Below are 15,522 nucleotides of genomic sequence, written 5' to 3'. Positions count from 1 at the left end.
GTTGGTTGAGATGAATTTGACCTCAGCACGATGATAATAATGCTCTTAACAGTCAGCATCATGGCAGTGGGAATCATCCAGGACAAATCCAAAGAAGCAAATGGCAATCAGGGTCAGACATAGCTGTGAAATGCCACCTCTGCTCTCACCCTTAAAAAAGAGTCTCAGAGGGAACCTTTCAATTGAGGTGGCCACCAACATTACACTCAATTGCAACCAATCATTCCAGAGGTCTCTCTGCAAACTTCCTACAGAACTGACAACTGGGCTGAGAAGATGGCCATCCTGACATTAGGAGAAAATGTTTGATAATAAATCAACAAAGTCTTGGTCTTCTTGAAGCTGACATTGTAGAAGGGAGAAAGGCACTAAGAAAGCAAATTCATAATAAATAAAACAATTACTGACTGTGGTAAGTTTGGGGAAGGAAATAAACTGGGTGATGAGTCAGAGAATAACTGGGGGAGTGAATCATTCAGGGTCCCAGCGGGAAACATTCAAACTGGGTGACTGGAGAGAGTTTTTAAAGAGACAGTTTACAAAGGTGTGGGAAAGACTGGATAAAGAAGAAAGCTATGGGGCAGTAGCACCGTGGCTAAAAGTGGCACCATTTCTATCCATAGCCTGAAGGGGCAAGGGGAGAAGGCAGTTACCAGAACCTGGAACCAGAGGTCATTTGAGAGGATGATCGACAGGAGTTGTGACCTTTGGAAGCAGAAGTGACACCACCACCTTCAATGACCCAGCACGCAGGGAGCAGAAGTAATAAATAGGACCTAACATGAGAAATATCATTTGATGAAGCAACTGACAAAGGATTAATCTCCAAAATTTACAAGTAGCTCATGCAGCTCAATATCAAAAAAACAAACAACCCAATCCAAAAATGGGCAGAAGACCTAAACAGACATTTCTCCAAAGAAGATATACAGATTGCCAACAAACACATGAAAGGATGCTCAACATCACTAATCATGAGAGAAATGCAAATCAAAACTACAATGAGGTATCACCTCACACCGGTCAGAATGATCACCATCAAAAAAATCTACAAACAATAAATGCTGGAGAGGGTGTGGAGAAAAGGGAACCCTCTTGCACTGTTGGTGGGAATGTAAATTGATACAGCCACTATGGAGAACAGTATGGAGATTCCTTAAAAAACTAAAAATAGAACTACCATATGACCCAGCAATCCCACTACTGGGCATATACCCTGAGAAAACCATAATTCAAAAAGAGGCATGTACCACAATGTTCATTGCAACACTATTTACAATAGCCAGGACATGGAAGAAACCTAAGTGTCCATTGACAGATGAATGGATAAAGAAGATGTGGCACATATATACAATGGAATATTACTCAGCCATAAAAAGAAACGAAATTGAGTTATTTGTAGTGAGGTGGATGGACCTAGAGTCTGTCATACAGAGTGAAGTAAGTCAGAAAGCGAAAAACAAATACTGTATGCTAACACATATGTATGGAATCTAAAAAATTGGTTCTGAAGAACCTAGGGGCAGGACAGGAATAAAGATGCAGACATAAGGAATGGACTTGAGGACACGGGGAGTGGGAAGGGTAAGCTGGGATGAAGTGAGAGTGGCATGGACATATATACACTACCAAATGTAAAATAGATAGCTAGTGGGAAGCAGCTGCATAGCACAGGGAGATCAGCTCGGTGCTTTGTGACCACCTAGAGGGTGGGATAGAGAGGGTGGGAAGGAGATGCAAGAGGGAGGAGATGTGGGGATATATGTATATGTATAGCTGATTCACTTTGTTATAAAGCAGAAACTACCACAACATTGTAAAGTAATTATACTCCAATAAAGATGTTAAAAAAAAAAAAAAGAAAGAAAGAAATATCATTCGAGGGGACTTCCTTGGCGGTCCAGTGGTTAAGACTTCGCCTTCCAGGGAAGGGGGTGCTGGTTCGATCCCTGGTCGAGGAGCTCAGAGCTAAGATCCCACATGCCTCTCGGCCAAAAAACATAAAAGAGAAGCAATATTGTAACAAATTCAATAAAGACTGTAAAAAAAAAAAAGAAATACCATTTGGAGGAAACACTTTGATGCTTCACTTCTAGGATGGATTTCCCTGGATGTGAGGCTTGACAATGGCAGGTTAGGGAGAAGAGATGGCCAAGCACAGAGCAGCAATGGCTCAAGACTCCACTGTAATCCCACAGTAAACCACACGCTTCAAGGGCAGTTGCTTTGCAGACACCCTGGGATTTGGCCATTGAAAAGGGGCTATTTGCATACCAGGTCAGCAAAGGAACTCTTGTCAGCCTGGAGGGAGGTGGTCTCTGGACCTTGAGCGATGACCTTGGGCTAGCCACTTAGTATTTCCAGGCCTCAGTTTCCTCATTTGTATAGAGAGGGCAATAGGCTTAATGATTTCTAGGTACCAGGCAAGGCTGTACAGAGGAAGAAGCACAGGCTTTGAAGCCCAGCAGCATGAGTTCAAGTTCCTCTATACTACTGGCTGCATGACCTTGGACACACCATATCTCTGGGCCTCAGCTTCGCTACCTGGCAAATGGGGATGACAGTGTCCACCCAGGCCAATCACGACGTTTAAACAATGTATGTAAAACCTCTAGCATTTTGTGCAAAGAATAGGAGCTCTATGCATGTCTATTCCTGTCCTTCAAGGCAACATGTCATAAGCGCCAAGAGAGCAGCCTCTGAGGTAGATTGGGTTTGAATCTGGCTCTACCACTGTCTGGTCAGGGACCTTGGGCAAGTCATTTAGTCTTTCTAAGCCTCTGCATCCTCATCTTTAAAACAGGAAAGAAAAGATACTGCCTGCCTTTATAGGGTTATTGTCAGAATCAAATGAAATAATGTATATTCTGCACTTTGAATATGTTCCCTCATCACCAACCCTCATCCCTTCAGCTGTAATATTCTGCAGCTGTACATAACATTACAAAGAGCTTTCCAGAATGTTCTCTGTGAGATTTTTCTCAGTACTTTTAGTTCAAAAAAGTTACATGGGGTTGGTTAAATATGGTACCGTCAGAATTTTCGCTATAATTGGATTGAAGCCATATGCTGAAGTCTACCTTGCTTTGCCCTGGGTGACATGCATCCAAGATGATAGTCGGTGTGCCCAGCAAAGATGGCACCAGAAGAAAAGAATCTGCATTTACCTCAGCTCCCCTGAAGGCCACCAACCAAAGGGGAGCTGCTGCCAGCCCTCCGCATCTCAATTTATTACCCTAACTGCTTTCTCAGACCCCTGGCGTGGCATGGTATGAAGCAAAAGAAATTGTAGCCACTAAGAAGGGAGCTGCTAATTTAAATGTATAGTTTGGCAAAGTGAGGGCCTCTGAAGGGCTCTGAGGGAGATAATGGCGGCTTCTGTTTGGAGGCTGGAGTCAGGAGGGTTGTTTATTGCACTCTAAGGCCAAGCGTTGCTATAGCAACAAATGACTTAGGGACAGTTTTGAACAGACTGTTTCTTTGAAAGAGTTTACATGATAAGAATAACTTGGGTTCTTTCTGGAAGGGATAATGTAAGGACATTTTTTCCTCCCGTCGTCTTAAACATAAGGACATTTGAAGGAAAATTCTTGTTCCAAAGCTGCAGAATAAGTGGGGGGAAAAGATTGGTAGGTTTTGTGCAAAAATATTAGCAGGTATAGTCCCTATGTGGAGAGGTTACAGGTGATTTTTTGTTTTACTTTTGGGGCACTTTTCTGAGTCTTCCACGATGGTTTTGGTTTTGTATCTAGGAAAATTTTACATTAAAAATAATATATTGACTATGATAAGACATAAGCCTGGAACTATTAGAAAGCTCAGGATCAAAATGGGAGTGGGTGCTCGTGGCCCGAAAGAGGACTGAGCCTGGACTTGGGGGAGGAATGGCCCACAGGGACTTTACAATACTACTGACCCTTGGCCTGGGGTTCCCTGGCTTTGACTCTGGGCAAGCACCCCAGGGGTAAGTGAGTGACAGGTTGATGTTTTGCTGAGGGGAGAATTTGAATCCTGTTGTCCTGGGGATGGAGTAAGGGAGCCCCACTCCCCCTTCATCACCTTCATCACCGCTTGACTTTGCAGCACATATGAGGCAATTCTCCTAAGATAAAAACCGTATTTCATGCGAAAAGTGGCCATCAAGTAATGGGGGAAAAGAGTCAGTGGTCAATGTGTGACATGAGAGTTTACCCAGGAATGTCGTGACTGGAGGGAGATGAGATTTGAAAGACATACTATGCAGATATTTATTTTTATATTGTGAATTAGGCAATTTGTGAGGATCTTGAGATGTTTTTCTCTAAGATGCTTTTTCCAGGGACTGATGTAATTGTTTGTGAGGTGAGAGTGGGGTATTGAGGGGGCAGGGAATTTCAGGGGAGAAAAATCTAAGACAGCAAAACTTTCAGCATGCATTTATTGAGCTCCTTATGTATACCAGGCATTTATTTTAAGGAACTCATAGCTATGCAGTAAATATTTAAGCAACAATAATATGCTATACTATGTTCATAAACAATATAACATGATTGTGAAGGGTAGCAGAATATGCCACCCCAAAATATGCCTTTTTGGCATAAGGATTATTTTGAGCTGATTATTTTTGAGAAACTGCAGACACAAGAGAAGCTCTTAAACAGAGTAGAAGTTACCCTTGTGTAAGGGACATTTACATTTATAAAGGACGTATCTATTTGTAGGCACCTCTGACCCTGTACCAGGAAGAGAAGGATAACTCTAAATCAGAAGAAACTCTGGTCAATGGAGAAGACACTGACTTAAATCTGTATAGCAAACCTTACCCCTGTTTACTGTGTCTTTCCTGGGAACTTCTCATAACCAGCCTCTCCTCCTCTCCCCATCTTTCTTTTGTCTTTAGGGGAAGCTGGTATTTAAGGTGGAGGCTTGGGCCATCTCAGGGAGTTACTCAGTTTCTCTGGGTATCTCCCATGTATACAAAAGGCACACATGTTGTTAAAAGCAAGACAACAGGCTTAAAATGGAGTTGCTTATGCTAAGCCCTGTGTCCACAAAGCTGAGGCTTGACTAAGTGAAATTACAGTTTCGGCTCTCCCAGAAAAGGAATCTTAAACCAGTCGATCAGGAATCACCTGATGGGCATTCTTGAGGTCATCTGCCCGATAGACTCCTGCCAACCCCTAAAGGAAAGTAACCTTACAGTAACCAACCCGCTTCTTTGCCTAGTATAACGTCCTTGTTCCTGCTCCCTTCTGCCTATAAAAGTCTTTCATTTTGTACAGCTACTCAGCGCGCCTTTCTCTCTGCTGGATTGGATGCTGCCCGATTCATGAATTGTTGCATAAAGCCAGTAAGAGCTTTAAAATTTACTCCGATGAATTTTGTTTTTTAACAATTTTAATAAGCTTCTGTTTGTTTTTCTCTTGTAATAAAATCTGTCTTTTATTACAGGGAGTTGTAGCCAAGAACTTAGAAGGGTAGAGAGAAAACTATTTTTCCTCTCCCACAGTGAATAAAAACCACAGGTTTGGATTCAGATTTACATCTTAATCTGGTTCTGCAAATAACCAGCTGTGTGACCTTAGCCATTTGCTCAGCTAACAGAAATAAGCCACATGGCCAGGATTTGAACCCATGCGTATATGATCCCAGAGTCCTGGGTTCCTTAAATCAAAAGGTTTCAATTGGAAAGACTTGTTGCTTTCTGGCATGTCTTCAGGCTCCTCTCTGCTGCATCTGGATATCTGTCTGGCTCCAGCTGCAGTTCTGGCTAGGTAACATTCTTTCCGCAGCCTCCTGTGCCCCAGAATCCAGGCTTTGGGACACTGTTTGCTTAGGTTCTCCTACTTGTCTTCATTTTTAATTTTGTCAGAGCCGTGAATTAAGCAGGAACCAGATACGATTTATTAATTCCATTCCTACCCCATGATCATGCCCAGAGGCTTGTAGGCACACACTGTAAATCACAAAGAATAATAATAATAATAAAAAAGAGCTCTCTGTTGAAAGCTAGCCTTAGGGGACATCTGTCAGCTTGTCAGGGACCCCCAGAGAGCCAGCTTCCTCTTTCCTTATTCCAGAATAAACCACAGGAAGAGGAGCCTGTAAGCGACAGGAATTTTGAGGCCAAATGGAGAGACATTCCCAGCCCCATCTGCCTTCTTGGCTAGCCATGAAACCTTGCCCCTTCTCTTCTACAAAAACAAGGAATTATAAACTAATGTGCCAAGCCCTTTGTAAAGATGTTCAGATGCAATCTTCACAACAGCCCAATTAAGTAAATGCTTAAATTATCCTCATTTTACATATGAGGACATGAATACTCAGAAAGGATAAGTAACTCTAGGATGTGCAGCTTATAAACTGAGGAGCTAAGATTTAAATTCAAAGACACATGATTCCAAAGCCTATGCTTTTTAAACCACACTAGACTACTAGAAACTTCTAGATCCTTCTTGAAAGTCCTTTTTGAGCTTCCCAACAAAAAACCCCAAACTGTGTTCCTGATGCAAGAGAGAATTAGGTCAGTGAGAATGTTGTTTAAAAACACACAGTGACCTCCAGCTGGCTCCCTTCCATAAGAGACTGGTGAAAGTTTCTTATTCACTCAACAAACTCTCCCTGGTCCCCACTCTGAGCCAGGCACTGGACTAATTACTGATAATACAGGGACAAATAAGGCCCAGGCCTCAACAAGCTAGCAGGAAAGACAGACAAGGAAACAAATACAGTAAGCATTTTAGGGTGTTCTCAAGAAGTAGGGGATACATTGAGAGTACATGGGACAGATGAGTTCCTGGGTAAATATCGCCATGGGATCTCAGAGACACTGCAGGGGAGTAGTAGGCATATGGTCCTGCCACTTCCCAGCTGAATGATCTCTAGCCCAAGACTAAACGGCTCTGAGCCCATTTTTTCCCTCATGTGTACAATGGGGACAATGCTATTTTGCAAGGCTCCAACAATAATGAGATAATGCAGGTCATGCTTAATGCTCCTGACCTTTCATCACCATGTATCACTCATCACCAAGTCCATGTTAATTCTATCCCCTAAACACCCTCTGATTTCATTTCCATCTCTCTGCCACCATTTTAAACAAGGTATTGCCAACTTTCACACGGACTATTCAACTAGACTCTTAACTGGACTTCCTGAGCCTATTCTTTCCCCTTTTCAATCTGTTCTCCATCATGAAGCCAGGGCCATCTTTCCAAACCACAAATATGATCTTATCAACCACCACCATTCCCAGTCTTTACCTGTTGAAGAGCCCTTAGTAGCTTCCCATAGGTTTCAGGAGCGACTGCATTCCTCCACACAACCTCCATGGTCTGGCCTCTGCCCCTTCTCCCATCTCTTCTTGCCCTAGGCATCCCCTTGCTCCCTGCTCTCTAGCCTTGCTGGACATTCTTTCAAGCCCTCTCATGCACTCTCAAGCTGTCTTCTGATGCAGGGCTCATGAACAGGCTGTTTCCTCAGCCTGGAATGTCCTTCTCTCCTTCTGATCTCAGCCTGAATGTCCCTACCTCAGGGACACTCTTCCTGAAAGCTGCCCCCAACACATGGCATGCCCCGTATGGCAGCGCCTAATTAAATTGAGCTGTTTGTGGATTCCAGTCTGTTTCTTCCTCCAGACCACGAGCTATCCATGTCCACCTGCAGACCAGCAAGAGACCTGTCAGTTTGGGCTCACCCCTATATGCCTAAAACTTGGTGACTGACACACAAGAGATACTCAAGAAAGAATTGTTGCATGAATACATGCACGGTACTCGATAAATTTACAAAAATGTGTTTCTTTTCCCTTGCCTAGGGCTTCTTGTACATGCAGTTCAAAAAAAGTTGCTCTTGTTTTGTGGCTTAGTTTGATGAAATAAACGATTTGTCAAGAGTCCTCAACAGTTGCAGACTCCTAGAATTTCCCCCTGTACAAGAGATGGTCGACAGAGGGCCCCACAGGAGCAATTATTGAAGTCAGGTCAGTGAAAATAGCAGCTGCTGGGAGACAGCAGACCCTGTTCCCAAATCTGTCTCTCCTTGAACCACTCAGACAGAACACCACCATCAGGCTGCCTACTGCTGTGGGCTCTGACCCGCCGTGTCCAAAATCCTTTTGATCTAGCCTCAAGAAACATAGGAAGACATAGGGCAAGAGATCAGAGGCCAATGTAAATTATTTGAACACAAATTCACTACTTGCTGCTTGATTTGTCAGTTTTACGGTAAAGAATTTGTAATCAAGAGCTCGCCCTGTTGGGTAGAATCATGCATGAGTGTTAGGGGAGATTTGCTTTCTATGGGGGCCACTTTTCACTTGCCAGTCAGTAGTTTTATTTCCATTTTAATTTTCAGAGCATCTGCCCCCCAGCAACAGCCTGCGATTTGGAATTCATGGCTCTGTTGTGTGTTTATGCACTGTGCTTGCTTGTAATTGACAAATTTAAATTCTGGTCATATTTCATTTATTACACAGACCCGGGGAAAAATCTTCGGTGAAAACCTAATTACAGCGAAAGTGCCACAAGGTAATTGCTATGAAAGAACTCCTGCAGCAGCAGGGCTGAATATTTCATCCACCCATAAAATGATTATGCTGACAAGATTCTGAAAAATAATAAAATCTGTTTAATAAAAAAGAAGCAAAATATCAGTGTTTTTACACACAAAGTATTAAAACATCCTTCATTTTGGACAGATCCTAAGTCATTTGATTTTTATTCAAATGATGATCCACAGCCGAGAGAGTTCTTTTATCAGAGTTTCATAATTCTCCCCACACCACACGAGGCTGCTTTGAAGCTTTCAGGCCTGTTGTTGCCTTTCAGGACAGCCATGAGTGTGCTTTTCATTGCTCTCTTGGATCTTTGGTCTGTGCTCCAGGATGAATCAGAAAGCAGAAAAAACTAAGAATATTCAGTGTTTAGATTCTGTGGTTCATCGACTTTCTCCTTGGCCACCATGGGAGCTGTCCCTCTGTCAGAGGGCTTTAGAAGCCACGAAGGTATGACTTCCGCTGTCAGAACTTTGTTGAGGGCCCAGCAGAGTGACGGACGCTGATGTACACCTTGGTTTCTCTGACTCTTCAGGATACTACTGTAGCAGACCATCCTCTTCATTCAGTCACTGGACCAAGATTTATTGAGCACTAACTATGTTCCAGGAATTGTGCTAGGCACAGAGTACAATCATAAGCAATGAGTAGACAAGGGTGAACACAATGATAGTTTCTTGCCCTTATGAAAGATATGTAGTAATAGTGAAAGAGACCGACCCAAACAAAACTAAAAAGTAAAGAGAAACATAAATTTTAAAAGTACAATTTAAATCAAGTATTATATGGAAACAAATAAGGGGCTGGGAGAGAGGATGGGATGATATTAGAGGATGGCCTCTCTGAACCCTAAAGCATAAAAAGAAACCAGTTTGGGAGGGTCAGAAGGAAACAACTGCAAAACAGTTGTCAGCATGTTCTAGGACTGAAAGATGTGTGAGACGAACAGAAACCGGAGCACATGAGGCCTTATAGAGCAGGGTCAGGAGCTTTGTGTTTTGAGCAGGAGATGACATGATCTAATTTACCTTTTAAAAAGCACATCCAGCTGTCATGTGCAGAGCGAGCAGATCATGGAGGCAAGAGCAGCGGTGGGAAGCCAGTAGGGATGCTATAGCAAGCAGTACAGGCTGGGGGGGTGGGGTCGGGGTGGGGGGATGGTTTCCAAGACCAGGGGAATGGCAGCAGGGCTAGCAGTAGGGAGATTTTTAGCACAAAAAGTTACATATAAAAATGTAACTATTAAAGAAAATCATGTAAAATCTCAGACCTTAGCACTGGAGTTTACATTATGTTGGCAAGTGAAACTGGAAGCAGACAAACAAAAAGGCTAGGAAACAGAAGGAATAAAGACCCGAATTAGGAAGCACCTGAAGCTGGAATATCCATCTCCTTCCTCCCCGCTCCCAGAATCAAGCAGACATTGTGAGTCTCTGTTTGCTGCTATGCCCGGGGAGGGGGGGAGCTTCTGCCCCAAACACTTAATTAGAAATTAAATGGACCTGATATATGCCTGAAAATTATATACATACATATATACCTATAAGATCTTACAGGAAAACCCAAATGAACTTTTTGGCCAACCCAATATATATATATTATTTTATATACATATATACACATAAAATTTTCAAAAATGACTGAATTCTGGCATCAGTAGCCAAAATAAATTTCAACTATGGTCACACATTTAATTTATGTAGAAAATGCTCAATGAAGTCATAAGTCAATATTCCTCAAAATATGGTCCATAGTCCCCCTAGGTTAAAATGGAAGAGGAGGGATTTAAAATGCAGATTTAGGGAGCCCCCAACTTAGATTTACTAAATCAGAGTCATTGGGGTGAGCCTTGGAACCTGCATTCTCACTAGCTCCCTAAGTAATTTTTCTACACTGTAAAGTCTGAGAAGCTCTGCCTCAAAGTGACTGATATTTTACCATGGTGAGAAATGCCCTGGAGAGTTTAAACTATAGAGAAGATGGGTTGGGACTAAAGTTACAGCTAGGCTAAATAAATAAATGAAAAAAAATGAAATCACCCATAAATCTCACTACCGAGGGATAATCATTAACATTTTGGTGTTTAGTCTTCCAAACTTGTTTTTATGCACATATACATTTTTTTCCTTTAAAAAAAGTGAGTGCACCCTTAGATTCTATTGTAATTGACTTCATGAACATAATACATTTTTTTTTTTTCATAAAGGCACTCATTTTTCATTGCATGGCTGGCTGATGAGAGTGAGGTGTGGGCATTGGCGGCAATGCCTAGAGGGAGAAACACCTGATCAGGATCTATGTCTTTAATAAACATGGGAAATATTGTTGGGAGATGGAGGGCTGACATGATAGAATTAGAAACACATTTTATTTAGGGACAGAGAAGGTTTTCCCTGATTGATGGATCTCTGAAAATAAACCCAACTTGTGTCATGAATATGCCTTGCTGGATGAAGGCATTTTCTGAAAAGCCAAGTGCAAAGAGTTTTCAGGCAAACAGGCATAGCAAGCAACTGTCAAAAACAGCACCATGTTGAATACTGTCGGCTTTTGTCCATCTGCTTTCTCAAAGACCTAGCTTCTTTCTTGGGTTACAAGAATGTTGAAGGAAGGAGGGAGCCAAATTCTGGCACAGTAAGTGCCTGCATTTTATTATGTTAGACATCAAGTTGGAAAACCTCAATATTTTCTTGGCTTCCATACCTACTGAATCTACAAGCCTTCAGACTGTTTGCTTTTCTTCTCATGGTTGAAGTGTTTTGGGCATAGGATTGCCAGATTTAGCAAATAAAAGTACAGAATTCCCAGTTAAATTTGATTCTTAGATAAACAAATTTTTAATATAATTATGTGCCATACAATATTTATAGTAACAGGACATATTTATAGTAAGGACATATTTATAGTAACAAAATTATCTGTTGCTTACTTGCAATTCAGATTTAACTAGATGTCCCATATTTTATTGGCAACTCTGTTTGGGTAGCTTCCTATTTCAGAGGGAAATGTTGGCGCAGAACTTTATTTTTTGCCCAGCTTTATTGAGATGTAACTGACATATAACATAAGTTTAAAGTGTACAGTGTGATGATTTGATACATGGATATATTGTGAAATGTTTACCACAATAAGGTTAGTTCACCCACCCTTCAGTTCACACAATTACCATGTTGTTGTTGTGATGGGGAGAACAGTAAAGCTCTACTCTCTTAGCAACTTTCAAGTATACAATACAGTGTTGTTAACTGGAGTGCCATGCTGTACATTGCATCCTTGGAACTTATTCATCTTATAACTTAAAATGTGTACCGCTTGACCAAATTTTCCCATTTTCCCCACCACTCAGCCTCTGGTAACCACCATTCTACATTCTGTTTCTGTGAGTTCAGTGTTTTTCGGTTCCACATATAAGTGATAACATACGGTATTCATCTTTCTCTGTCTGAAAGGCGAATTATGCTCATTTCACTTAGCATAATATCCTCAAGGTCCATTCCCACTGTCACCAATGGCAGGATTTTTACATAAAGTAATTTCTTAATTAGAAATCAAAATATTTTAGTTAATGCAGTGATCCATGTGGATTTCTGTTAATAACCTCTTTCTAAAGTTCAGAAGTGTTTCTTTCAGAGAAAAAGAAAATGACTCGGTCCAATGTAATCTCAGCTGCTTATCGAAGAGAGAAGGCAGCTAATCCAACTTCCACTTCAGACCAGAGGCAGAAGCCATGCGCTGTCTTCCTTCCTTTATGTGATTGGCTATGGCGAAAGCATTGGCTGTTCTTTTCTTTTCTTTTTTTTTCTGATTTTTGAATTTTATTTTATTTATTTTTTATACAGCAGGTTCTTATTAGTTATCTATTTTATAATATTAGTGTATCTATGTCAATCCCTATCTCCCAATCCATTGGCTGTTCTAATGAGCAAGGACACAGGTCATGCTCCTCAGGGAACGATCCAAGCATATGCTCATTACCTCCCAAATCTGTGTACACAGGAGTTGTACAAAGCAATATTCAGAGGGGAGTTGATGCTCCAGCAGGAAGCCAGCCCTAGGCACAGAGACCAGCACTTGTAATTTACGATGAGCTGTGGGAGGATGGGAATGGGAACTCTGAGAACAAGGGGAAGATGTGAGATAATTTACTCAATCTGTTTTCCTGGAAATGAAGACTTTATGTCAAGAATTTGTAATAAAACTAACTGAGGCACTCACACTCAGCTCCATAAAATGCTTCATCACCTTGTTGTTCTCTAACAGCTTTTTTCTTTATGGGAGAATTTACCAGCTTTTTAATCTCCTTTATTTGATTAACGTTAGAATCAACAATAGCAACCAGTGTTGGGTTTCAGTAAAGTGTTGTATTTGCAAACTTATTAAGGAAGATAGATTTTTTTTTAACATCTTTATTGGAGTATAATTGCTTTACAATGGTGTGTTAGTTTCTGCTTTATAACAAAGTGAATCAGCTATACATATACATATATCCCCATATCTCCTCCCTCTTGCGTCTCCCTCCCACCCTCCCTATCCCACCCCTCTAGGTGGTCACAAAGCACTGAGCTGATCTCCCTGTGTTATGTGGCTGCTTCCCACTAGCTAGCTATTTTACATTTGGTAGGAAGATAGATTTTTTTAGGGCCTCATCTATAACAGTCTCAAGCCTTAAGTAGCAGATCATGCTTTTAAAGTATTATGTTCTTAGGGAAAAAAAGAATCTATAGTAACTTGAGGAGGAAAAGCACTATAATAAGTAGTCATTGTTCTAAGACATTTTTATGGAGGAAAGTACATTATTACAATCTATCTTTTTCTGACTTCAGATCTCTTTTTCCCTCTTATGACATTAATTTAGAAGAAACACAAAGTTTTTTTTAAAGGCTCATTAATGATCTTTTCCCAAGTACAGTAGTTTGAACCTACTCATAAGAAGTGATCAGCACTATGGATAGGTAGAAGGTCTTTAGATTTAATCAAAAATCCTGTGAACAGAATCTTAGTCCAAAGGTATTTGAGCTGAAGCAGGTCCTGCAAACACTTGCTGGACCCTGCGAATGAATGGATTCAGTGTTTTGGGGACAATGGGGCCCCAGAGACACCACATCCTACTCAGCCCCAACCCCCATCGTCACCTGATTTTCAGAATTCTCAGCCTCAATGCTATCTCAGCCCACCTACCTTTTTCACCCTACTTCTCTTAAACACCTTCTTTTCTCCTGCTGTTATCTATGGGGAGTTTCCAAACACACGTCCAGAATCATGCAGATCTGAGGTGAAGTTTTCACTAGTCTGCATCAGTGAAGGAGAGGAAAAGAGACACATCCAGTAAGATTTTTGTTAAGGTAGTCTTATTCCAAAATTATTATGATCTTCTTTTTCTGTCTTCCTTCCTTTTCTTTCTTCCTTCCTTTTTGATGTTAAATTACCTCTGCTCGTATAAAACAGTAGTGGCAGTTATTTTTGTTTTGTTAATGATATCCTTAATTCAGAGAATAAATGTTGCTCACGCTATGTTGGTCACTCCATATTTATATGCTCCTTTGTATATTAGTATGCGTGTGTTCAAATTCAATAATCTGTGAAGGTCAAATCATTTCAAAGCCATGGTGTACTTGTTTCCATCACGTTTCAAGAGATGGTGTCCTGGACTGGCAGACAACTTGGTACGATGAAAAGCACAGAAGGTTCTGGAGTCTCACAGACAGGATCTGTGCTTGGAACTGAATCTGGGTCTTGTGGCCCCTGTGCAGGCACTAAGCTCTCTGAGCTCAAGATGCACTTTCTATACAACTAGGGTGATAACAGCTACCTCAGAGAGTTGTCAGAAGATGAACGCCTCTAACTTAATGCATAATATAGTGAATGCTAAAAGAATGTTTATTCCCTGGACTTCTGTGCCTCTTTTTGTCCCCACTACTCAGCACTTGGAGAAATAGATTAAAAAATGCTCAGTACACAAATCAGAAATAAGAAAATGCAAGACACTAGCAAGTGTCCACAGTTAAAATAGTGAGTGAAGGAAGCATTGGCAGAGAGACTAGTTGGAAATTGCAGAGTTGGATAGGGTTAATTCTGGAAGACTCTTTCCAGGATTGAGGTGAGTTTTGAAGCCCGTTGAGTATGAAGAGTCTTTTTTTTTTAATTGAAGTATAGTTGATTTACAATATTATATTAGTTTCAGGTGTACAATGTAGTGATTCAGATCTGTTATAGATTGTACTCCAATTAATAACTTAAGTAATGGCTATTACAAAGTAATGGCTATATTTCTCTGTGCTGTATTCTTGTTGCTTATTTACTTTATGCATAGTAGTTTGTATCTCTTAATCCCCTACCCCTGTCTTGCACCACCCCTCCTCCCCTTTCCCCACTGGTAACCACTAATTTGTTCTCTGTTTCTGTGAGTCTCTTTCTGTTTTGTTTTATACATTTGTTTGCTTTCTTTTTTTAGATTCCACAAGCATGAAGAAATCTTACACAGGGATGATGTATTGGACAGCAGCTAATCCTACGTTCAGCAACGTGTGGGACATATCTCACTAAGGATATGAGTGATGTTTTATATGGTACAGAGGCATCAAACAATGTGTAGTCACACTGTTAGAGTTATTCCCCATCCAACTCTTTCAATTCTTCTGACTACATCAAGAAGAAAGTCTCAGTTTGTACTAGACTATCTTTAACATTTCTCTAATACTTAATAACCCATTTTAACAAAGAATTTCAGGCTTCAGGATCACAGCCATTGAGAAGCAAGAAATATCTAAATGATTAAAAAAATGTTGTTTTATTTTCATTGTCTTTATTTTTCCCATTCCCTTCTGCTTAAATTTTATTTCATTCACATCGATGATATAAAAAATTTTAAGTAGATTTAAATGTTAAAGGGAAGTAAATTTAAAACATTAAGGTAATAATGTAGGTAGTACATTAGATATAAAATAAAAACAGACTATGTGTTGGAGGTTGTTGGGAAGGGACTGGTTGAA

At 40.8% G+C, this 15,522-nt stretch overlaps 1 long non-coding RNA gene across 1 annotated transcript; it reads left to right on the top strand.

Annotated features, from left to right (window-relative positions):
- Positions 1 to 664: 664 nt before the first annotated feature.
- On the top strand, positions 665 to 15,457 carry LOC309658262. The gene is made up of 3 exons (XR_014262154.1): positions 665 to 7,960; positions 8,456 to 8,507; positions 14,985 to 15,457. It is a non-coding gene; the product is annotated as an uncharacterized lncRNA (long non-coding RNA).
- The last annotated feature ends 65 nt before the right edge of the window (positions 15,458 to 15,522 follow it).

The sequence above is a fragment of the Balaenoptera physalus genome (assembly GCF_965194825.1).
Source record: "Balaenoptera physalus genome assembly, chromosome: 3".
NCBI classification, from domain to species: Eukaryota; Metazoa; Chordata; class Mammalia; order Artiodactyla; family Balaenopteridae; genus Balaenoptera; species Balaenoptera physalus.
Note: the sequence above shows the minus strand (reverse complement) of the source record. Positions and strands in the feature narration are given on the sequence as shown.